General features: G+C 60.7%; 2 non-coding genes across 2 annotated transcripts; both read right to left on the bottom strand.

Annotated features, from left to right (window-relative positions):
* Positions 1 to 2,436: 2,436 nt before the first annotated feature.
* Positions 2,437 to 2,555, bottom strand: LOC131861821 (5S ribosomal RNA). Its single transcript, XR_009360851.1, has one exon. It is a non-coding gene; the product is annotated as a 5S ribosomal RNA (ribosomal RNA).
* Positions 2,556 to 10,372: 7,817 nt separating this feature from the next.
* On the bottom strand, positions 10,373 to 10,491 carry LOC131861778 (5S ribosomal RNA). Its single transcript, XR_009360809.1, has one exon. It is a non-coding gene; the product is annotated as a 5S ribosomal RNA (ribosomal RNA).
* Between the last annotated feature and the right edge of the window lie 12,009 nt (positions 10,492 to 22,500).

The following is a 22,500-nucleotide window of genomic DNA, read 5'->3' as shown; positions in this document are numbered from 1 at the left end:
GGAGCGCCCCCTCTTTTTTTGTCAGAGCGTTTGGTGGGGTTTCTCGCATTGGCTCTTCCCAGGCCCGGTTGTTGGGTGCGCTCCCACCCTGGCGCGCGCGAAGTTGGAAGTTGGGTTAATTGCCCGGGCGCGCACCTTCGCCAGGGTGGGCACCTTGGTGCGCACACCTTGGCTGGGCTGCGCACCAGGGCGGGCTCAAGATGGCACCAGCATTCCCTTTTTCTCACTATCTTTCAAAACGGAAATTTTAAAATCTCGTTTTTTTTTTGCCTTTTATGGAAATTAGTGAAGGCATCGCATCAAAGGTGCGCACCTCGCTGCCCACCTTGGTGTGCTCCGAGGTGCCCACCACGGTGCGCAACGCCGGTGCGAACCCGGGAGCGCCCCGATGTGTGCTCCAAGGTGCGGCGTGCACGAAGTCGGACCCCGGTTTGCCCCGGGTGCGCACCTCGCGTGCACCTTGGTGCGCACACCTTGGCTGGGTTGCGCGGCCTGGTGGGCACCATGGTGCGCACCAAGGAGCGCTCCGAAGTGTGCTCCAAGGTGCGGCGTGCACGAAGTCGGAGCCCGGTTTGCCCCGGGTACGCACCTTCGCCGGGGTGGGCACCTCGGCTGGGTTGCGCGCCCTGGTGCGCACCAAGGAGCGCTCCGAAGTGTGCTCCAAGGTGCGGCGTGCACGAAGTCGGAGCCCGGTTTGCCCCGGGTGCGCACCTCGCGTGCACCTTCGGCGGGGTTGCGCGCCCTGGTGGGCACCATGGTGCGCACCAAGGAGCGCTCCGAAGTGTGCTCCAAGGTGCGGCGTGCACGAAGTCGGAGCCCGGTTTGCCCCGGGTGCGCACCTCGCGTGCACCTTCGGCGGGGTTGCGCGCCCTGGTGGGCACCATGGTGCGCACCAAGGAGCGCTCCGAAGTGTGCTCCAAGGTGCGGCGTGCACGAAGTCGGAGCCCGGTTTGCCCCGGGTGCGCACCTCGCGTGCACCTTCGCCGCGGTGGGCACCATGGCGTGCACGAAGTCGGAGCCCGGTTTGCCCCGGGTGCGCACCTCGCGTGCACCTTCGCCGGGGTGGGCACCTCGGCTGGGTTGCGCGCCCTGGTGCGCACCAAGGAGCGCTCCGAAGTGTGCTCCAAGGTGCGGCGTGCACGAAGTCGGAGCCCGGTTTGCCCCGGGTGCGCACCTCGCGTGCACCTTCGCCAGGGTGGGCACCTCGGTGCGCACACCTTCTCAATGTTTTCTTGCCTTTTCTGGAAATTGGTGAAGGCAGCGCATCAAAGGTGCGCACCTCGGTGTGCTCCGAGGTGCGAACCCGAGAGCGCTCCGAGGTGCCCACGAAGTCGAAAGTCGGGTTAATTGCATTGTTTTCCCCGGGTGCGCTCCGAGGTGCGCAACATCGGCGCGCACCAAGGAGGGCTCCGAAGTGTGCTCCAAGGTGCGCACGATGGCGTGCACCTCTGGTGCGCACGATTCGGAGCTCGGTTTGACCGGGGTGCGCACACCTTGGCTGGGTTGCGCACCTTTTGTGCGCTCCAAGGTGCGCACGAAGTCGGAGCTCGGTTTGCCCCGGGTGCGCACCTTCGCCAGGGTGCGCACCTTGATGCGCACGCCTTGGCTGGGCTGCGCACCTTGGTGGGCGCCATGGTGCGCACCTTTCGTGCGCTCCAAGGTGCGCACGAAGTCGGAGCTCGGTTTGCCCCGGGTGCGCACCTTGGTGGGCGCCATGGTGCACTCCGAGGTGCCCAAGATTGGTGCGCACCAAGGAGCGCTCCGAAGTGCGCTCCAAGGTGCGCGCGAAGTCGAAAGTTGGGTTAATTGTCCGGTTTGCCTCGGGTGCGCACCTTGCGTGCACCTTCGCCAGGGTGGGCGCCTTGGTGCGCACACCTTGGCTGGGCTGCGCACACCTTGGCACCCGCGTTTCCTTCATTTTAAATTTTTTTTTTTTACAATCTCTCAAGTGGGAAATTCTATAATCTCAACTTTTTTTGCCTTTTCAGGAAACTTTTGAATGGAGCGCATCATTGGTGCGCTCCGAAGTGTGCTCCAAAGCTCTCTCCAGCTGCGTGCACCTGCCCCGGTCGCGCACCCGGCCCCGCCCAGCTTCGCTCACCTGTCCCGGGCGTCTGGTGCGGAACCTTAGAGTAAGAAACATCACCGTGCACCTTGGCCAACGTGCACGACTCGACCGAGCGCGCACTGGCCGAGGTGCACACCGATTTCACCTGGGTGCGCGCGCAGCACCTCGGGCGCACCGGGGTGCGCGCACAACGCCCGGGTTGCACCGTGGCCTGTGTGCTCGGGGCGCCTCGGGTGCGCGCTCGGTGTCGCCCCCGCGCGCGCGGTAGTGCGGGCAGCGCACCCCGGCCCGGCCCGGCCCCGACGAGAACGCAAACGGGCAAAAGGTTTATTCAAATAGCATTGCGATGCCCGGCGAAAAACTAAAAAAGGGTGCAACACCGGGACTTCCCGGGAGGTCACCCATCCCAGTACTACTCCGGCCCAAGCGCGCTTAACTGCGGAGTTCTGATGGGATCCGGTGCACTAACGCTGGTATGATCGCACCCGTTATGAGCTTGTCGCAGTGTGTACTTAGCAAACCGCGACCCACGTGCGAATCCACCCCGGCCACCCACCCCCGTCGAGGTGCACACCCTCCCTCGCGAAGTGCGCCCCGTTCGCCAAGTGTGAGCCCTGCCCGGGTGCGCGCACCTTGCTAGGGCGTCGGGTGTGCACCCGGCCCGGCCTACGTGCGTGCACCTGTAGGGGGCGTCGTGTGCGTGCAGTGTCCCGTCTGCAACGCGGTGCCCACACACCACCTCGGGCGCAACGACCTGCGCTCACATGTGGGCCGAGTGCACCTTGGTGCATGTTCGGGGCGCCTCGGGTGCACGCTCGATCTTGCCCCGGTGCACCAAGGCGCTCGGTTTGCCCCGGGTGCGCACTTGGTGCAAGGTGGGCACCCAAAATAGGGATCAAGCACCAAAACACAAGTTTCGGGATGCAAAATGGGACCCAAGGACCACAAATGCGTTCCAAGACCCATGATGGGTCCACGAGAACAAAAATGTGTTCCGAGACTTAATAAACAAATATTGGGTTTTAGGAGAAGAAACATGCTCTGATGCCCAAAACGAGAATCGACCCCGAAAAGGCCACAGGCCAAAAGTGGGATGCGAGACAAAAAAAAATGGGACCCGAGGACCAAAATTGGGTTCCCAGGTCGAAGACAGGGCAACCGGACAAGAAACGACCTCTAAGGCTCGAAATGAGTCCCGACGACTAAAACTTGACAAGAAGCACCCATCAGGCACCCAACTCGACACCCATGGGATGCCGACCCACCCGGGCTTCCACCTAGCACACCTTGGCACCCACCCACCCTCGCACCCAACCTCGCACCCAACTTAGCACCTTTGAACCCACATTGGCACTCACCCTGACCCTGGCACCTTGGAACCCACATTGGCACTCACCTTGACCCTGGCACCCACCTTTGCACTCACCTTGGGACCCACCCTGGCTCCCACCTCGGCACCCACCCAGACACCCACCTTGGTTCCTTGGCACCCACCTTGGATCCTTGGCACCCACCCCGACACCCACCTTGGCACGCAACTTGGCTACTTGCCACCCACCTTGGCTCCTTGACGCCCACCCCGACAACCACCCCGTGACCTACCCTGGCTAGGGTTGGTGCACACCCACCCTGGTGCCCACCTTGGCACCCACCCTATGACCCACCTTGGCACGCACCTTAGTACCCACCCCGTTACCCACCCTAGGACCCACCCCGTGACCCACCTTGGCCAGGGTGGGTGCCTTGGTGCGCACAACTTGCCTGGGCTGCACACCAGGGCGGGCTCAAGATGGCACCCGCGTTCCGTTTTTTTCACTATCTTTCAAAACGGAAATTTTAAAATCTCATTTTTTTCTTTTTTTTGCCTTTTCTGGAAATTAGTGAAGGCAGCGCATCAAAGGTGCGCAATGCTGGTGCGAACCCGGGAGCGCTCCGATGTGTGCTCCAAGGTGCGGCGTGCACGAAGTCCGAGCCCGGTTTGCCCCGGGTGCGCACCTCGCGTGCACCTTCGCCGGGGTGAGCACCTTGGCTGGGTTGCGCGCCCTGGTGCGTACCAAGGAGCGCTCTGAAGTGTGCTCCAAGGTGCGGCGTGCACGAAGTCGGAGCCCGGTTTGCCCCGGGTGTGCACCTCGGGTGCGCACCTCGCGTGCACCTTCGCTGCGGTGGGCACCTTGGCTGGGTTGCGCGCCTTGGTGGGCACCATGCAGTGCACGAAGTCGGAGCCCGGTTTGCCCCGGGCGCGCACCTCCGCCAGGGTGGGCACCTTGGTGCGCACAACTTGCCTGGGCTGCGCATCAGGAAGGGCTCAAGATGGCACCCGCGTTCCGTTTTTTTCACTATCTTTCAGAACGGAAATTTTAAAATATCGTTTTTTTTTGCCTTTTCTGGAAATTAGTGAAGGCAGCGCATCAAAGGTGCGCAACGCTGGTGCGAACCTGGGAGCGCTCCGATGTGTGCTCCAAGGTGCGGCGTGCACGAAGTCGGAGCCCGGTTTGCCTCGGGTGCGCCCTGGTGGGCACCATGGTGCGCACCAAGGAGCGCTCCGAAGTGTGCTCCAAGGTGCGGCCTGCACGAAGTCGGAGCCCGGTTTGCCCCGGGTGTGCACCTCGGGTGGGCACCTTGGTGCGCATGCCTTGCCTGGGCTGCGCACCAGGGCGGGCTCAAGATGGCACCCGCGTTCCTTTTTTTTCACTATCTTTCAAAACGGAAATTTTAAAATCTCATTTTTTTTTGCCTTTTTCTGGAAATTAGTGAAGGCAGCGCATCAAAGGTGCGCACCTCGCTGCCCACCACGGTGCGCAACGCCGGTGGGCACCCGGGAGTGCTTCGAAGTGTGCTCCAAGGTGCTGCGTGCACGTTGTCGGAGCCCGGTTTGCCCCGGGTGCGCACCTCGCGTGCACCTTCGTCGGGGTGGGCACCTTGGCTTGGTTTGCCCCGGCTGCGCTCCGAAGCGGGGTTATTGGAGCGCCGCCTCTTTTTTTGTCGGAGCGTTTGGTGGGGTTTCTCGCATTGGCTCTTCCGAGGCCCGGTTGCCACCCTGGCGCGCACGAAGTCGGAAGTAGGGTTAATTGCCCGGGTGCGCACCTTTGCCAGGGTGGCACCTTACCTGGGCTGCGCACCAGGGCGGGCTCAAGATGGCACGCGCGTTCCGTTTTTTTCACTATCTTTCAAAACGGAAATTTTAAAATCTCCTTTTTTTTTTGCCTTTTCTGGAAATTAGTGAAGGCAGCGCATCAAAGGTGCGCACCTCGCTGCCCACCTTGGTGTGCTCTGAGGTGCGCACCCGGGAGCGCTACGAAGTGTGCTCCAAGGTGCGGCGTGCACGTTGTCGGAGCCCGGTTTGCCCCGGGTGCGCACCTCGCCTGCACCTTGGCCGGGGTGGGCACCTTGGCTGGGTTTGCCCAGGGTGCGCTCCGAAGCGGGGTTACTGGAGCGCCCCCTCTTTTTTTGTCAGAGAGTTTGGTGGGGTTTCTCGCATTGGCTCTTCCCAGGCCCGGTTGTTGGGTGCGCTCCCACCCTGGCGCGCGCGAAGTTGGAAGTTGGGTTAATTGCCCGGGCGCGCACCTTCGCCAGGGTGGGCACCTTGGTGCGCAAACCTTGGCTGGGCTGCGCACCAGGGCGGGCTCAAGATGGCACCAGCATTCCCTTTTTCTCACTATCTTTCAAAACGGAAATTTTAAAATCTCGTTTTTTTTTTGCCTTTTATGGAAATTAGTGAAGGCATCGCATCAAAGGTGCGCACCTCGCTGCCCACCTTGGTGTGCTCCGAGGTGCCCACCACGGTGCGCAACGCCGGTGCGAACCCGGGAGCGCCCCGATGTGTGCTCCAAGGTGCGGCGTGCACGAAGTCGGACCCCGGTTTGCCCCGGGTGCGCACCTCGCGTGCACCTTGGTGCGCACACCTTGGCTGGGTTGCGCGGCCTGGTGGGCACCATGGTGCGCACCAAGGAGCGCTCCGAAGTGTGCTCCAAGGTGCGGCGTGCACGAAGTCGGAGCCCGGTTTGCCCCGGGTGCGCACCTTCGCCGCGGTGGGCACCATGGCGTGCACGAAGTCGGAGCCCGGTTTGCCCCGGGTGCACACCTCGCGTGCACCTTCGCCGGGGTGGGCACCTCGGCTGGGTTGCGCGCCCTGGTGCGCACCAAGGAGCGCTCTGAAGTGTGCTCCAAGGTGCGGCGTGCACGAAGTCGGAGCCCGGTTTGCCCCGGGTGTGCACCTCGGGTGCGCACCTCGCGTGCACCTTCGCTGCGGTGGGCACCTTGGCTGGGTTGCGCGCCTTGGTGGGCACCATGCAGTGCACGAAGTCGGAGCCCGGATTGCCCCGGGCGCGCACCTCCGCCAGGGTGGGCACCTTGGTGCGCACAACTTGCCTGGGCTGCGCACCAGGAAGGGCTCAAGATGGCACCCGCGTTCCGTTTTTTTCACTATCTTTCAGAACGGAAATTTTAAAATCTCGTTTTTTTTTGCCTTTTCTTGAAATTAGTGAAGGCAGCGCATCAAAGGTGCGCAACGCTGGTGCGAACCTGGGAGCGCTCCGATGTGTGCTCCAAGGTGCGGCGTGCACGAAGTCGGACCCCGGTTTGCCCCGGGTGCGCACCTCGCGTGCACCTTGGTGCGCACACCTTGGCTGGGTTGCGCGCCCTGGTGGGCACCATGGTGCGCACCAAGGAGCGCTCCGAAGTGTGCTCCAAGGTGCGGCGTGCACGAAGTCGGAGCCCGGTTTGCCCCGGGTGCGCACCTCGCGTGCACCTTCGCCGCGGTGGGCACCATGGCGTGCACGAAGTCGGAGCCCGGTTTGCCCCGGGTGCGCACCTCGCGTGCACCTTCGCCGGGGTGGGCACCTTGGTGTGCAGACCTTGGCTGGGTTGCGCGCCCTGGTGGGCACCATGGTGCGCACCAAGGAGCGCTCCGAAGTGTGCTCCAAGGTGCGGCCTGCACGAAGTCGGAGCCCGGTTTGCCCCGGGTGTGCACCTCGGGTGGGCACCTTGGTGCGCATGCCTTGCCTGGGCTGCGCACCAGGGCGGGCTCAAGATGGCACCCGCGTTCCTTTTTTTTCACTATCTTTCAAAACGGAAATTTTAAAATCTCATTTTTTTTTGCCTTTTTCTGGAAATTAGTGAAGGCAGCGCATCAAAGGTGCGCACCTCGCTGCCCACCACGGTGCGCAACGCCGGTGGGCACCCGGGAGTGCTTCGAAGTGTGCTCCAAGGTGCTGCGTGCACGTTGTCGGAGCCCGGTTTGCCCCGGGTGCGCACCTCGCGTGCACCTTCGTCGGGGTGGGCACCTTGGCTGGGTTTGCCCCGGCTGCGCTCCGAAGCGGGGTTATTGGAGCGCCGCCTCTTTTTTTGTCGGAGCGTTTGGTGGGGTTTCTCGCATTGGCTCTTCCGAGGCCCGGTTGCCACCCTGGCGCGCACGAAGTCGGAAGTAGGGTTAATTGCCCGGGTGCGCACCTTTGCCAGGGTGGGCACCTTACCTGGGCTGCGCACCAGGGCGGGCTCAAGATGGCACGCGCGTTCCGTTTTTTTCACTATCTTTCAAAACGGAAATTTTAAAATCTCCTTTTTTTTTTGCCTTTTCTGGAAATTAGTGAAGGCAGCGCATCAAAGGTGCGCACCTCGCTGCCCACCTTGGTGTGCTCTGAGGTGCGCACCCGGGAGCGCTACGAAGTGTGCTCCAAGGTGCGGCGTGCACGTTGTCGGAGCCCGGTTTGCCCCGGGTGCGCACCTCGCCTGCACCTTGGCCGGGGTGGGCACCTTGGCTGGGTTTGCCCAGGGTGCGCTCCGAAGCGGGGTTACTGGAGCGCCCCCTCTTTTTTTGTCAGAGCGTTTGGTGGGGTTTCTCGCATTGGCTCTTCCCAGGCCCGGTTGTTGGGTGCGCTCCCACCCTGGCGCGCGCGAAGTTGGAAGTTGGATTAATTGCCCGGGCGCGCACCTTCGCCAGGGTGGGCACCTTGGTGCGCACACCTTGGCTGGGCTGCGCACCAGGGCGGGCTCAAGATGGCACCAGCATTCCCTTTTTCTCACTATCTTTCAAAACGGAAATTTTAAAATCTCGTTTTTTTTTTGCCTTTTATGGAAATTAGTGAAGGCATCGCATCAAAGGTGCGCACCTCGCTGCCCACCTTGGTGTGCTCCGAGGTGCCCACCACGGTGCGCAACGCCGGTGCGAACCCGGGAGCGCCCCGATGTGTGCTCCAAGGTGCGGCGTGCACGAAGTCGGACCCCGGTTTGCCCCGGGTGCGCACCTCGCGTGCACCTTGGTGCGCACACCTTGGCTGGGTTGCGCGGCCTGGTGGGCACCATGGTGCGCACCAAGGAGCGCTCCGAAGTGTGCTCCAAGGTGCGGCGTGCACGAAGTCGGAGCCCGGTTTGCCCCGGGTACGCACCTCGCGTGCACCTTCGCCGGGGTGGGCACCTCGGCTGGGTTGCGCGCCCTGGTGCGCACCAAGGAGCGCTCCGAAGTGTGCTCCAAGGTGCGGCGTGCACGAAGTCGGAGCCCGGTTTGCCCCGGGTGCGCACCTTCGCCGCGGTGCGCACCATGGCGTGCACGAAGTCGGAGCCCGGTTTGCCCCGGGTGCGCACCTCGCGTGCACCTTCGGCGGGGTTGCGCGCCCTGGTGGGCACCATGGTGCGCACCAAGGAGCGCTCCGAAGTGTGCTCCAAGGTGCGGCGTGCACGAAGTCGGAGCCCGGTTTGCCCCGGGTGCGCACCTCGCGTGCACCTTCGGCGGGGTTGCGCGCCCTGGTGGGCACCATGGTGCGCACCAAGGAGCGCTCCGAAGTGTGCTCCAAGGTGCGGCGTGCACGAAGTCGGAGCCCGGTTTGCCCCGGGTGCGCACCTCGCGTGCACCTTCGCCGCGGTGGGCACCATGGCGTGCACGAAGTCGGAGCCCGGTTTGCCCCGGGTGCGCACCTCGCGTGCACCTTCGCCGGGGTGGGCACCTCGGCTGGGTTGCGCGCCCTGGTGCGCACCAAGGAGCGCTCCGAAGTGTGCTCCAAGGTGCGGCGTGCACGAAGTCGGAGCCCGGTTTGCCCCGGGTGCGCACCTCGCGTGCACCTTCGCCAGGGTGGGCACCTCGGTGCGCACACCTTCTCAATGTTTTCTTGCCTTTTCTGGAAATTGGTGAAGGCAGCGCATCAAAGGTGCGCACCTCGGTGTGCTCCGAGGTGCGAACCCGAGAGCGCTCCGAGGTGCCCACGAAGTCGAAAGTCGGGTTAATTGCATTGTTTTCCCCGGGTGCGCTCCGAGGTGCGCAACATCGGCGCGCACCAAGGAGGGCTCCGAAGTGTGCTCCAAGGTGCGCACGATGGCGTGCACCTCTGGTGCGCACGATTCGGAGCTCGGTTTGACCGGGGTGCGCACACCTTGGCTGGGTTGCGCACCTTTTGTGCGCTCCAAGGTGCGCACGAAGTCGGAGCTCGGTTTGCCCCGGGTGCGCACCTTCGCCAGGGTGCGCACCTTGATGCGCACGCCTTGGCTGGGCTGCGCACCTTGGTGGGCGCCATGGTGCGCACCTTTCGTGCGCTCCAAGGTGCGCACGAAGTCGGAGCTCGGTTTGCCCCGGGTGCGCACCTTGGTGGGCGCCATGGTGCACTCCGAGGTGCCCAAGATTGGTGCGCACCAAGGAGCGCTCCGAAGTGCGCTCCAAGGTGCGCGCGAAGTCGAAAGTTGGGTTAATTGTCCGGTTTGCCTCGGGTGCGCACCTTGCGTGCACCTTCGCCAGGGTGGGCGCCTTGGTGCGCACACCTTGGCTGGGCTGCGCACACCTTGGCACCCGCGTTTCCTTCATTTTAAATTTTTTTTTTTTACAATCTCTCAAGTGGGAAATTCTATAATCTCAACTTTTTTTGCCTTTTCAGGAAACTTTTGAATGGAGCGCATCATTGGTGCGCTCCGAAGTGTGCTCCAAAGCTCTCTCCAGCTGCGTGCACCTGCCCCGGCCGCGCACCCGGCCCCGCCCAGCTTCGCTCACCTGTCCCGGGCGTCTGGTGCGGAACCTTAGAGTAAGAAACATCACCGTGCACCTTGGCCAACGTGCGCGACTCGACCGAGCGCGCACTGGCCGAGGTGCACACCGATTTCACCTGGGTGCGCGCGCAGCACCTCGGGCGCACCGGGGTGCGCGCACAACGCCCGGGTTGCACCGTGGCCTGTGTGCTCGGGGCGCCTCGGGTGCGCGCTCGGTGTCGCCCCCGCGCGCGCGGTAGTGCGGGCAGCGCACCCCGGCCCGGCCCGGCCCCGACGAGAACGCAAACGGGCAAAAGGTTTATTCAAATAGCATTGCGACGCCCGGCGAAAAACTAAAAAAGGGTGCAACACCGGGACTTCCCGGGAGGTCACCCATCCCAGTACTACTCCGGCCCAAGCGCGCTTAACTGCGGAGTTCTGATGGGATCCGGTGCACTAATGCTGGTATGATCGCACCCGTTATGAGCTTGTCGCAGTGTGTACTTAGCAAACCGCGACCCACGTGCGAATCCACCCCGGCCACCCACCCCCGTCGAGGTGCACACCCTCCCTCGCGAAGTGCGCCCCGTTCGCCAAGTGTGAGCCCTGCCCGGGTGCGCGCACCTTGCTAGGGCGTCGGGTGTGCACCCGGCCCGGCCTACGTGCGTGCACCTGGAGGGGGCGTCGTGTGCGTGCAGTGTCCCGTCTGCAACGCGGTGCCCACACACCACCTCGGGCGCAACGACCTGCGCTCACATGTGGGCCGAGTGCACCTTGGTGCATGTTCGGGGCGCCTCGGGTGCACGCTCGATCTTGCCCCGGTGCACCAAGGCGCTCGGTTTGCCCCGGGTGCGCACTTGGTGCAAGGTGGGCACCCAAAATAGGGATCAAGCACCAAAACACAAGTTTCGGGATGCAAAATGGGACCCAAGGACCACAAATGCGTTCCAAGACCCATGATGGGTCCACGAGAACAAAAATGTGTTCCGAGACTTAATAAACAAATATTGGGTTTTAGGAGAAGAAACATGCTCTGATGCCCAAAACGAGAATCGACCCCGAAAAGGCCACAGGCCAAAAGTGGGATGCGAGACAAAAAAAAATGGGACCCGAGGACCAAAATTGGGTTCCCAGGTCGAAGACAGGGCAACCGGACAAGAAACGACCTCTAAGGCTCGAAATGAGTCCCGACGACTAAAACTTGACAAGAAGCACCCATCAGGCACCCAACTCGACACCCATGGGATGCCGACCCACCCGGGCTTCCACCTAGCACACCTTGGCACCCACCCACCCTCGCACCCAACCTCGCACCCAACTTAGCACCTTTGAACCCACATTGGCACTCACCCTGACCCTGGCACCTTGGAACCCACATTGGCACTCACCTTGACCCTGGCACCCACCTTTGCACTCACCTTGGGACCCACCCTGGCTCCCACCTCGGCACCCACCCAGACACCCACCTTGGTTCCTTGGCACCCACCTTGGATCCTTGGCACCCACCCCGACACCCACCTTGGCACGCAACTTGGCTACTTGCCACCCACCTTGGCTCCTTGACGCCCACCCCGACAACCACCCCGTGACCTACCCTGGCTAGGGTTGGTGCACACCCACCCTGGTGCCCACCTTGGCACCCACCCTATGACCCACCTTGGCACGCACCTTAGTACCCACCCCGTTACCCACCCTAGGACCCACCCCGTGACCCACCTTGGCCAGGGTGGGTGCACCCACCCTGGTGCCCACCTTGGCACCCACCCATCCTAGCACCCAGCCTGTGACCGGGCTTGGAACCCAACCTTGCACCCGCACCCGTCTTGGCCAGTGTGGGTGCGCACCCATCCTGGCACCCACGTTGTGACACACCCTTTAACCCACGCACCCTAGCACCCACGTTGGCACCCACCTTGGAACCCAACCTAGCAACTTGGCACCCACCCCGTGACCCACCTTGGCATCCACCATAGCAGTCGCCGACTTGGCACCCACCTCGGCACCCACCTTGACACTTGTGGACCCACCTTGCCACTCACCCTAGCATCGACCCATCCTAGCACCCACCCTGGCACCTTTGCACCCTAGCACTCACCCATCCTAGCACCTAACCTGTGACCCACCTTGACACTCACCCTCGCACCCACCTTGGAACCCAACCTAGCACCCACCCACCCTGACACCAACCCTAGCACCTACCCACCCTTGCACCCACCCTGTGACCCATCTTGGCACCCACCCATCCTACCACTCAACCTATCACCCACCTTCTCACCCACCTTGGCATCCACCTTAGCACCCACCCACACTGGCACCTTGGCACCCACCTCGGGCAAGGTGGGTGCACACCCACCCTGGCACCCAATTTAGAACCCACCGAGCATGTTACCCACCTTGGCACCCACATTGCAGCCCACCCTAGTACCCACCCTATGACCCACATTGGCATCCACACCCTAGCACCCAGGCACCTCGACACCCGCCTTGACACCCACCCTAGCACTGAACCTGTGACCCACCTTGGAACTCACCCTAGAACCCACCCACCCTGTGAACCACCTTGGCATCCACCTTAGCACCCACCCACCTTGGCACCCACTCTAGCACTCACCCATCCTAACACCCAACTTGTTACCCACCTTGGCACCCGCCCTCGCGTCCACCTTGAAACCCACCCTAGCACCCACCCACGCAGGAGCCCACCTTGGCACCCAACCTAACACCCACGCATCCTGGCACCCAACTTGTGACCCACCTTGGAACCCACCCTAGTACCCACCTTTGAACCCACTATATCACCAACCCACCTTGGCACCCACCCTATGACCCTCTTTGGAATCCACCCTAGCACGCACCCACCCTGGCACCCACCATGGAGCGCACCCTAGCACCCACCCACCTCGGCACGCACCTCAACACCCACCTTGGTGTGCGCACTGCGCCAACCTCTCAAAGACCCTATGTGGTGCGCTCCAAAGTGTACACCTTTGGTGCGCTCCAAGGTGCGCACCTTTGGTGCACACCGAGGTGCACACCAAAGTGTGCACCGAGGTGAGCACCAAAGTGCACTCCAGGGTGCACACCAAGGCGTGCACCTTTGGTGCGGTCAATGCAAACGAATTCGGAAGTTGGGGTCGATGTCCTAATCGCTGCTGCAGACTACACGTATGAGAATCGGACAAATAGCTTTATATAGGGGAGGTGTTGCGTTTGATGGGTCGACTCCCCTGGTTGTGTGCACTGCACCAACTTCAAAGACCCTGTCTTGTTTAAGAAGTCAAAAGTTGGGGTGGATGTCCTAATCATTGCTGCAGTCTACGCATGTATGAGAATCAGACAAATAGCTTATATAGGGGAGGTGTTGCATTCGGTGGGTTGACTCCCCTGGTTGTGCGCACTGCGCCAACCTCAAAGACCCCGCATAGCAGAAGAAGTCGGAAGTCGGATTTTGGTGAGCACCAAGGCGTGCACCTTTGGTGCGGTCAACGCAGACGAATTCAGAAGTTGGGGTGGATGTCCTAATCGTTGTTGCAGGCTACACATGTATGAGAATCAGACAAATAGCTTATATAGGGGAGGTGTTGGGTTTGATGGGTCAACTCCCTTGGTTGTGCGCATTACGCCAACCTCAAAGACCTTGTTTTCGTTAAGAAGTCAAAAGTTGGGGTCAATGTCCTAATGGCTCCTGCAGGCTACACATGTATGAGAATCGGACAAATAGCTTATATAGGGGAGGTGTTGGGTTTGATGGGTCGACTCCCCTGGTTGTGCGCATTACGTCAACCTCAAAGACCTTGTTTTCGTTAAGAAGTCAAAAGTTGGGGTCGATGTCCTAATTGCTCCTGTAGACTACACATGTATGAGAATCAGACAAATAGCTTATATAGGGGAGGTGTTGGGTTTGATGGGTTGACTCCCCTAGTTGTTCGCATTACACCAACCTCAAAGACCTTGTTTTCGTTTAGAAGCCGAAAGTTGGGGTCGATGTCCTAATTGCTCCTGCAGGCTACGCATGTATGAGAATCAGACAAATAGCTTATATAGGGGAGGTGTTGGGTTTGATGGGTCGACTCCCCTGGTTGTGCGCATTGCGCCAACCTCAAAGACCCTGCATTGCGGATGAAGTCGAAAGTCAGAGTTTGGTGTGCTACAAGGTGTGGTCGAAGGTGCTCACCTAGGTGTGCACCTTTGGAGCACAGGAAAAGTGCCCTCCAAAAGTGCGCACCTTTGGAGTGCACAAAAGTGCCCTCCAAAAGTGCGCACCTTTGGAGCGCAGAAAAGTGCCCTCCAAAAAGTGCCCTCCAAAAGTGCGCACCTTTGGAGCGCAGAAAAGTGCCCTCCAAAAAGTGCCCTCCAAAAGTGCGCACCTTTGGAGCGCAGAAAAGTGCCCTCCAAAAAGTGCCCTCCAAAAGTGCGCACCTTTGGAGCGCAGAAAAGTGCCCTCCAAAAAGTGCCCTCCAAAAGTGCGCACCTTTGGAGCGCAGAAAAGTGCCCTCCAAAAAGTGCCCTCCAAAAGTGCGCACCTTTGGAGCGCAGAAAAGTGCCCTCCAAAAAGTGCCCTCCAAAAGTGCGCACCTTTGGAGCGCAGAAAAGTGCCCTCCAAAAAGTGCCCTCCAAAAGTGCGCACCTTTGGAGCGCAGAAAAGTGCCCTCCAAAAAGTGCCCTCCAAAAGTGCGCACCTTTGGAGCGCAGAAAAGTGCCCTCCAAAAAGTGCCCTCCAAAAGTGCGCACCTTTGGAGCGCAGAAAAGTGCCCTCCAAAAAGTGCCCTCCAAAAGTGCGCACCTTTGGAGCGCAGAAAAGTGCCCTCCAAAAGTGCGCACTTTTGGTGCGCACCAAGGCGCTGGTTCGGTCGTTGCAGGCGAGTTCGGAAGTTGGGGTCGATGTCCTGAGCGGAGGTGCAAACTACACAGGTGTCGGAATCGGACAAATAGCTTATATAGGGGAGGTGTATGCTTCGATGGGTCGACTCCCCAGGTTGAGCGCACCGCGCCAACCTCAAAGACCCTACGGTATGGATGAAGTCGGAAGTTGGGTCCGATGACCGATTCGATTAGTAGGTATGCTCATGAGGTCGGAATTTGGGTCCGATGACCTGCCATGTGCAGGAAGGCGAATGTTGACACTGTGCGTTGCAAGGTGCACACCAAGGCGCTGGTGCGGTCTTTTTAGTCGAGTTCGGAAGTTGGGGTCGATGTCCTGATCGGAGGTGCAAGCTACACAGGTGTGGGAATCGGACAAATAGCTTATATAGGGGAGGTGTATGCTTCGTTGGGTCGACTCCCCGGGTTGAGCGCACCGCGCCAACCTCAAAGACCCTACGGTATGGATGAAGTCGGAAGTTGGGTCCGATGACCGATTCGATATGTAGGCATACTCGCGAGGTCGGAATTTGGGTCCGATGACCTGCCACGTGCAGGAAGGCGAATGTTGGCACTGTGCGTTGCAAGGTGCGCACCAAGGCGCTGGTTCGGTCGTTGGAGGCGAGTTCGGAAGTTGGGGTCGATGTCTTGATCGGAGGTGCAAACTACACAGGTGTGGGAATCGGACAAATAGCTTATATAGGGGAGGTGTATGCTTCGTTGGGTCGACTCCCCGGGTTGAGCGCACCGCGCCAACCTCAAAGACCCTACGGTATGGATGAAGTCGGAAGTTGGGTCCGATGACCGATTCGATATGTAGGCATACTCGCGAGGTCGGAATTTGGGTCCGATGACCTGCCATGTGCAGGAAGGCGAATGTTGGGACTGTGCGTCGCAAGGTGCGCACCAAGGCGCTGGTGCCGTCGTTGCAGTCGAGTTCGGAAGTTGGGGTCGATGTCCTGGTCAGAGGTGCAAACTACACAGGTGTGGGAATCGGACAAATAGCTTATATAGGGGAGGTGTATGCTTCGATGGGTCGACTCCCTGGGTTGAGCGCACCGCGCCAACCTCAAAGACCCTACAGTATGGATGAAGTCGGAAGTTGGGTCCGATGACCGATTCGATACGTAGGCATATTGGCGAGGTCTGAATTTGTGTCCGATGACCTGCCATGCGCAGGAAGGCGGAATTTGGGTCCGATGACCGAGTTGATGGCGTGCCATGCGCAGAAAGGCGGAATTTGGGTCCGATGACCGAGTTGATGTTGATGGCCCGCCATGCACAGGAAGGCGGAATTTGGGTCCGATGACCGATTTGAAGGCGTGCCATACGCAAAAAGGCGGAGTTTGGGTCCGATGACCGAGTTGATATTGATGGCCCGCCATGCGCAGGAAGGCGGAATTTGGGTCCGATGACCTGACATACGCATGGAGTCCGACTCGGGGGCCGATGTTCGATTCGATGACTTGCATTGTGGGTAAAGTCGGAAGTTGTGGTCTTTGACCCGATTCGATGACCAGACTTCGGCTGCTTGAGAATCGGACAAATAACTTATATAGGGGAGGTAGTGTTCTCGAGCATCCTCCCCCCGTGCCCGTTTATGTCGATTGATGCTGGTGCTCGACTGGTTGGAGCGCTCGGATGCAAAAATCTTGCACCAGGATTTATCGATTGTGATGGACACGGCAAGTCTCCTGATTGCTATGCAGGAGCTCATCGTGAATCTCTATGCGGCCTTGGTATGGACTCGACCTGCGGAATGGTTCGGCAATGGTAGTCGCTCCAACACGTCCTTGCAATGGCCACAGAGGTGATTCGACTAGAGCTCCAGTCTAGCTTTTGGGTTGCTTGGCGGACTGGTATAGCCGCGATCGAGTTCCGGCCATGAACGTTTTAGATAGCTCTTGGGCTTTCTGGGACGGAAGTCGGAAGTTTGGGCTGTTGTCCGATTTGATGACCATTCTTCGGATGTGTGAGAATCGGACAAATAACTTATATAGGGGACTGTGTTGTCTCACGCAGCCCCCTCCGTGCCCCTCTATCTCGACCGATGTTGGTGCTTGAAAGGGTTGGGATCGCTCGGATTTATAAACGTGCACCACCATTTGTCGAGTGTGAGGGACGCGGCAGGTCTCCTAAATGCTATGCGGGCGCTCTCTGAGAATCTCTATCCGGCCTCGACACAGACTAGTCTTGCTGAATGGTTTGGCACTGGTAGTCGATCCAACACGTCGTTGTTGTGGCCGCCTAGGCGATTCGATTCGAGCCCCCGTCTAGCTTTTGGGTTGCTTGGCGGATTTTGCCCTATCCGCAAGTGAGCTCGGTCCCTAAACGTTCGAGAAACCCGATTGCTATGCGCCGACTCTCTTTCTTGCGAGCCTCCATCTAGCTTTTGGGTCTCTACGGAACGGAAGTCGGAATCTGGGACCGTTGTTTGATTCGACGAGGCAGACTACGGTTGTGCGAGAATCGGACAAATAACTTATATAGGGGAGGTGTTGACTGGAGCATTCTCCCCCGTGCCCCTCTAACTCGACCAATGCTGGCGCTCGAACGGTGGTAGCGCTCGGATTTTCATTGAGCGCCAGCATTGGTCGATTTAGAGGGGCATGCGAGATTCCCGAATGCTATGCGAGGGCTCTAACGGAAATGTCTATTGGTTTCGGTATGGATGCAATTGCGAGTGGTTCGGCAAAGGTAGTCGTTCCGATGCGTCCATGTCGTGGCCAAATCGATAATTCGATTTGAGCCCTCGTATAGCATTTGGGTCTCTCGATGTGATTCCGCATTCCAGTCCCTTTGGGCACTGCTTGAGCCGCATCCCAGGGGGTTCCCTTCCCAATAATCTGCCTCGCAACCCGATTGCTATGCGGTGAGGCTCCTCGGCCGCCTCGGAACTATCTGTGTATCAGACGCATCGCGGGATAAGGGGTTGGCAACGGTAGTCGCCCCAAGCGCGTCCGATGCTTGGACCATTCCGAGGCGGCCCTGAAGCCTCTTCCGTCTAGCCGTTGGGTCCTTCTCGCCGCATCCCTCGCCTCGCACCCCGATTGCTATGCGGTGAGGCTCCTCGGCCGCCTCGGAACTATCTGTGTATCGGACGCGTCGCGGGATAAGGGGTTGTCACTGGTAGTCGCCCCAAGCGCGTCCGATGCTTGGACCATTCCGAGGCGGCCCTGAAGCCTCTTCCGTCTAGCCGTTGGGTCCTTCTCGCCGCATCCCTCGCCTCGCACCCCGATTGCTATGCGGTGAGGCTCCTCGGCCGCCTCGGAACTATCTGTGTATCGGACGCGTCGCGGGATAAGGGGTTGTCATTGGTAGTCGCCCCAAGCGCGTCCGATGCTTGGACCATTCCGAGGCGGCCCTGAAGCCTCTTCCGTCTAGCCGTTGGGTCCTTCTCGCCGCATCCCTCGCCTCGCACCCCGATTGCTATGCGGTGAGGCTCCTCGGCCGCCTCGGAACTATCTGTGTATCGGACGCGTCGCGGGATAAGGGGTTGTCACTGGTAGTCGCCCCAAGCGCGTCCGATGCTTGGACCATTCCGAGGCGGCCCTGAAGCCTCTTCCGTCTAGCCGTTGGGTCCTTCTCGCCGCATCCCTCGCCTCGCACCCCGATTGCTATGCGGTGAGGCTCCTCGGCCGCCTCGGAACTATCTGTGTATCGGACGCGTCGCGGGATAAGGGGTTGTCACTGGTAGTCGCCCCAAGCGCGTTCGATGCTTGGACCATTCCGAGGCGGCCCTGAAGCCTCTTCCGTCTAGCCGTTGGGTCCTTCTCGCCGCATCCCTCGCCTCGCACCCCGATTGCTATGCGGTGAGGCTCCTCGGCCGCCTTGGAACTATCTGTGTATCGGACGCGTCGCGGGATAAGGGGTTGTCACTGGTAGTCGCCCCAAGCGCGTCCGATGCTTGGACCATTCCGAGGCGGACCCGAAGCCTCTTCCGTCTAGCCGTTGGGTCCTTCTCGCCGCATCCTTCGCCTCGCACCCCGATTGCTATGCGGTGAGGCTCCTCGGCCGCCTCGGAACTATCTGTGTATCGGACGCGTCGCGGGATAAGGGGTTGTCACTGGTAGTCGCCCCAAGCGCGTCCGATGCTTGGACCATTCCGAGGCGGACCCGAAGCCTCTTCCGTCTAGCCGTTGGGTCCTTCTCGCCGCATCCCTCGCCTCGCACCCCGATTGCTATGCGGTGAGGCTCCTCGGCCGCCTTGGAACTATCTGTGTATCGGACGCGTCGCGGGATAAGGGGTTGTCACTGGTAGTCGCCCCAAGCGCGTCCGATGCTTGGACCATTCCGAGGCGGACCCGAAGCCTCTTCCGTCTAGCCGTTGGGTCCTTCTCGCCGCATCCCTCGCCTCGCACCCCGATTGCTATGCGGTGAGGCTCCTCGGCCGCCTTGGAACTATCTGTGTATCGGACGCGTCGCGGGATAAGGGGTTGTCACTGGTAGTCGCCCCAAGCGCGTCCGATGCTTGGACCATTCCGAGGCGGACCCGAAGCCTCTTCCGTCTAGCCGTTGGGTCCTTCTCGCCGCATCCCTCGCCTCGCACCCCGATTGCTATGCGGTGAGGCTCCTCGGCCGCCTTGGAACTATCTGTGTATCGGACGCGTCGCGGGATAAGGGGTTGTCACTGGTAGTCGCCCCAAGCGCGTCCGATGCTTGGACCATTCCGAGGCGGCCCCGAAGCCTCTTCCGTCTAGCCGTTGGGTCCTTCTCGCCGCATCCCTCGCCTCGCACCCCGATTGCTATGCGGTGAGGCTCCTCGGCCGCCTTGGAACTATCTGTGTATCGGACGCGTCGCGGGATAAGGGGTTGTCACTGGTAGTCGCCCCAAGCGCGTCCGATGCTTGGACCATTCCGAGGCGGCCCCGAAGCCTCTTCCGTGTAGCCGTTGGGTCCTTCTCGCCGCATCCCTCGCCTCGCACCCCGATTGCTATGCGGTGAGGCTCCTCGGCCGCCTTGGAACTATCTGTGTATCGGACGCGTCGCGGGATAAGGGGTTGTCACTGGTAGTCGCCCCAAGCGCGTCCGATGCTTGGACCATTCCGAGGCGGACCTGAAGCCTCTTCCCTCTAGCCGTTGGGGCTTTCTCGCCGCATCCCTCGCCTCGCACCCTGATTGCTATGCTGTGAGGCTCCTCGGCCGCCTTGGAACTATCTGTGTATCGGACGCATCGCGGGATAAGGGGTTGGCAGTGGTAGTCGCCCCAAGCGCATCCGATGCTTGGACCATTCCGAGGCGGCCCTGCAGCCTCTTCCGTCTAGCCGTTGGGGCCATCTCGCCGCATCCCCCACCTCGCACCACGATTGCTATGCGGTGAGGCTCCTTGGCCGCCTCGGAACTATCTGTGTATCGGACGCATCGCGGGATAAGGGGTTGTCACTGGTAGTCGCCCCAAGCGCGTCCGATGCTTGGACTATTCCGAGGCGGCCCTGCAGCCTCTTCCGTCTAGCCGTTGGGGCCATCTCGCTGCATCCCCCACCTCCTCGGCCGCCTCGGAACTATCTGTGTATCGGACGCATCGCGGGATAAGGGGTTGGCAGTGGTAGTCGCCCCAAGCGCGTCCGATGCTTGGACTATTCCGAGGCAGCCCTGCAGCCTCTTCCGTCTAGCCTTTGGGGCCATCTCGCCGCATCCCTCGCCTCGCACCCCGATTGCTATGCGGTGAGGCTCCTCGGCCGCCTGGGAACTATCTTCGTATCGGACGCATCGCGGGATAAGGGGTTGTCACTGGTAGTCGCCCCAAGCGCGTCCGATGCTTGGACTATTCCGAGGCGGCCCTGTGGCCTCTTCCGTCTAGCCGTTGGGGCCATCTCGCCGCATCCCCCACCTCGCACCCCGATTGCTATGCGGTGAGGCTCTTCGGCCGCCTTGGAACTATCTTCGTATCGGACGCATCGCGGGATAAGGGGTTGTCACTGGTAGTGGCCCCAAGCGCGTCCGATGCTTGGACTATTCCGAGGCGGCCCTGCAGCCTCTTCCGTCTAGCCGTTGGGGCCATCTCGCCGCATCCCCCACCTCGCACCCCGATTGCTATGCGGTGAGGCTCCTCGGCCGCCTTGGAACTATCTTCGTATCGGACGCATCGCGGGATAAGGGGTTGTCACTGGTAGTCACCCCAAGCGCGTCCGATGCTTGGACTATTCCGACGCGGCCCTGTGGCCTCTTCCGTCTAGCCGTTGGGGCCATCTCGCCGCATCCCCCACCTCGCACCCCGATTGCTATGCGGTGAGGCTCCTCGGCCGCCTTGGAACCATCTTCGTATCGGACGCATCGCGGGATAGGGGGCTGTCACTGGTAGTCGCCCCAAGCGTGTCCGATGCTTGGACCATTCCTAGGCGGCCCTGAAGCCTCTTCCGTCTAGCCGTTGGGGCCTTCCCGCCCCATCCCTCGCCTCGCACCCCCGATTGCTATGCGGTGAGGCTCCTCGGCCGCCTTGGAACCATCTGTGTATCGGACGCATCGCGGGATAAGGGGTTGGCACTGGCAGTCGCCCCAAGCGCGTCCGATGCTTGGACCATTCCGAGGTGGCCCTGAAGCCTCTTCCGTCTAGCCGTTGGGGCCTTCCCGCCCCATCCCTCGCCTCGCACCCCGATTGATATGCGGTGAGGCTCCTCGGCCGCCTTGGAACTATCTGTGTATCGGACGCATCGCGGGATAAGGGGTTGGCACTGGTAGTCGTCCCAATCGCATCCGATGCTTGGACCATTCCGAGGCGGCCCTGCAGCCTCTTCCGTTTAGCCGTCGGGGCCTTCCCGCCGCATCCCTCGCCTCGCATCCCGATTCCTATGCGGTGAGTCTTCTCGGCCGCCGCGGAACTATACCTGTTATTGCTACTGCATCCTTCGGCTGGTAACCTCCTCTGCCGCCTTGGAACGTTCTCTTTGTCGGACGCGTCGCGGGATAAGGGGTTGGCACTGGTAGTCGCCCCAAGCGCGCCCGATGCATAGACCGCTCCGAGTCGACCTTGCTTTCAGCCTCTCACATGCATAGACCTCTCTGAGTCGACCCTGCAGCCTCTCACGTTTAGCCTTTGGAATCTCGCCTCACAACATGATTGCTATCCTTGATGCATCCCTTGCCTCGAGCCCTGATTGCTTTCTTGGCTGCATCCCTCCTCTCCTCACAGCCCGGTTGTCATCACTGCTTCATCCGTCGCTTCATGCATTCTGGCTGCTGGGCCCTTCCCACCGCACACCTCGATTGCTATCTCTTCTGCATCACACACCCCGATTGCTATCTCTGCTACATCCCTCGGCTCTCACTTCTGCATCCTTCGCCTCACACCTCGATTGCTATCAATGCTGCATCCGTAACCTCACACCCCGATTGCTATGCGGGGAGGCTCCTTGGCCGCCTTGGAAATTTCTGTGTGTCGGACGCACCGCGGGATAAGGGGTTGGCACTGGTAGTCGCCCCAAGTGCGCCCGATTCTTAGACCGCTTCGAGGTGACCTCGTAGCCTCTTTCGTCCAGGCTTCCTGCCTTCAACGCCCTTTTTACACCTCGATTGCTATGCGCGGGCTCGTTGGCGTCTATCACCTCTCTGCGAAGAGTGGCACGATGATTGTTGGGGTAAATCGTAGCAGTCCGATCTCTGGCCTTGGGCCATTGTGAGGGCTGATCGAT

This window comes from Cryptomeria japonica, unplaced genomic scaffold (assembly GCF_030272615.1).
Source record: "Cryptomeria japonica unplaced genomic scaffold, Sugi_1.0 HiC_scaffold_33, whole genome shotgun sequence".
Classification (NCBI taxonomy): domain Eukaryota; kingdom Viridiplantae; phylum Streptophyta; class Pinopsida; order Cupressales; family Cupressaceae; genus Cryptomeria; species Cryptomeria japonica.
Note: the sequence above shows the minus strand (reverse complement) of the source record. Positions and strands in the feature narration are given on the sequence as shown.